Genomic DNA, 2,180 nt, shown 5'->3' with positions numbered 1-2,180 from the left:
TGGGGGGCGAATGCGGTTGGTTACCGCGGGTGTTGGTGCTACGGGTGGGGGAGGGGGCGGGAGTTCTGCGGGTGGGTGGCGCAGGTGTTTGTGCTCTGGGTGGGGGAGGGGACGGGAGTGCTGCGGGTGGTGTGGGTGTTGGTGCAGCGGGTGGGGGAGGGGGGGAGTGCCACGGGTGGTGGGTGCATGCGGTGGGTGCCGCGGGTGGTGGTGCTGCAGGTGGGGGAGGGGGGGGAGTGCCACGGGTGGTGGGTGGATGCGGTGAATGCCGCGGGTGTTGGTGCTGTGGGTGAGGGAGAGGGTGGGAGTGCCGCGGGTGGGGTGCGAATGCGGTTGGTTGCCGCGGGTGTTGGTGCTACGGGTTGGGGGAGGGGGCGGGAGTTCCGTGGGTGGGTGGCACGGGTGTTTGTGCTCTGGGTGGGGGAGGGGACGGGAGTGCCGCGGGTGGTGCGCGTGTTGGTGCAGCGGGTGGGGGAGGGGGAGTGCCATGGGTGGTGGGTGGATGCGGTGGGTGCCACGGGTGTTGGTCCTGCGGGTGGGGGAGGGGGTGGAGTGCCATGGGTGGTGGGTGGATGCGGTGGGTGCTGCGGGTAGGTGGCGCGGGTGTTGGTGCTGCGGGTGGGGGAGAGGGTGGGAGTGCAGCGGGCGAATGCGGTTGGTTACCGCGGGTGTTGGTGCTACGGGTGGGGGAGAGGGCGGGTGTTCCGCGGGTGGGTTGCGTGGGTGTTTGTGCTCTTGGTGGGGGAGGGGACGGGAGTGCCGCGGGTGGTGGGTGGAGATGGTGGGTGTTTGTGCTATGGGTGGGGGAGGGGGCAGGAGCAGTGGCGCCACAATGTGGGTGCGGGGAGTGCGGCCCGCACCCGGGTGTTACCCTCTGAGGGGTGACACCAAAGTGCCGGCTCCAGTCACAGCGCAGAAGCCAGCACTGCAGATTCAGCAGTGTCCCCCGAACCACAACGTGCCGAAAACGGGGGTCGGGACGCAGAGCCCCGCCCCTTCCGCGAAGCCACGCCCCCTTTTCGCCCGCGGCCGCAGCGGGTGTTAGAAAAGTGAAGACTCTGGGCGGGAGTGCTGCGGATGTTGGTGCTGCGGGAGGGGGAGGGGACGGGAGTGCCGCGGGAGGGGGGCAGATGCGGGTGGGGGACTCAGTGGCAGCAGCAAGACTGTGAGGCGGGTAATGTGAGTTCCGCTCACAGTCAGCGGCTGCGGTGTCACCACTCACCAGGGGCAGTACGGGGAGAAGGGAGACAGGGGACTGGGCGGAGATCGGGAGGGGACTGGGCGGAGAGAGGGAGGGGACTGTTCCTGGCCAGATCTGTGCCTGTGACTCCGCCCAGCGTTACGGCCAGCACAGAGTCACAGACTTGGGCAAATATATAGGAGATATATATATATATATATATATATATACACACACTTTAATTTTGAGGGTGACTCCAAATCCAGACCTCCATGGGCTAATAAATTTGATTTCCATTGATAATTTTGGTGTGATTTTGTTGTCAGCATATTCAACTATGTAAAGAACAAAGTATTTAATAAGAATATTTCATTCATTCAGATCTAGGATGTGTTATTTTAGTGTTCCCTTTATTTTTTTGAGCAGTGTATATATATATATATATATATATATATATAATTTCACTGTTAAATTGCACAGTATTTGAAATAAATGTATTTTGAAAGAAATACAGTAGTATGTTATTTTCGCTAATTAAATACAGTCAAACCACACTGGGAATGCCCAATCTCGGCCGATCTTGGAAGCTAAACAGTGTCGGGCCGAACCAGTACCGGGGGGTGACCACCTGGGAAGATCCGGTACTGTATAGTAAACTTTGCAGAATATAATTTAATGATCAAACATAATTTAATATTCGAACATTTTAAAGTCTAAAAGCATGGACTCACAGTACAACTAATTTCTTCATAATCTAATATACGTGATGGTTTAAGCATAAACACTATATAGAGCACTGTCACTTTAAATTATAAAATAAATTATTAAGCACTGTCACATTAAATTATAAAATAAATTATTAAGCACTTTATAATGTAAAAGCACTCACAAAGATATCAATTCTTATACATATATTGCTGTTTTGCTGAAATATATTTTTTTAATAACATTTTTTATTATTTATTATTATTTTTGGATCAAATAATATGGAGGTTATTGA

General features: G+C 53.7%; 1 pseudogene; it reads left to right on the top strand.

Moving 5' to 3' along the window:
* The first annotated feature begins 1,716 nt into the window (after positions 1-1,716).
* On the top strand, positions 1,717-1,833 carry LOC134937058 (5S ribosomal RNA; annotated as a pseudogene).
* The last annotated feature ends 347 nt before the right edge of the window (positions 1,834-2,180 follow it).

The sequence above is a fragment of the Pseudophryne corroboree genome, chromosome 6 (assembly GCF_028390025.1).
Source record: "Pseudophryne corroboree isolate aPseCor3 chromosome 6, aPseCor3.hap2, whole genome shotgun sequence".
Taxonomy (NCBI): Eukaryota; Metazoa; Chordata; class Amphibia; order Anura; family Myobatrachidae; genus Pseudophryne; species Pseudophryne corroboree.
The sequence above is the reverse complement of the archived record's forward strand: the minus strand, read 5'-3'. Positions and strand labels throughout refer to the sequence as shown.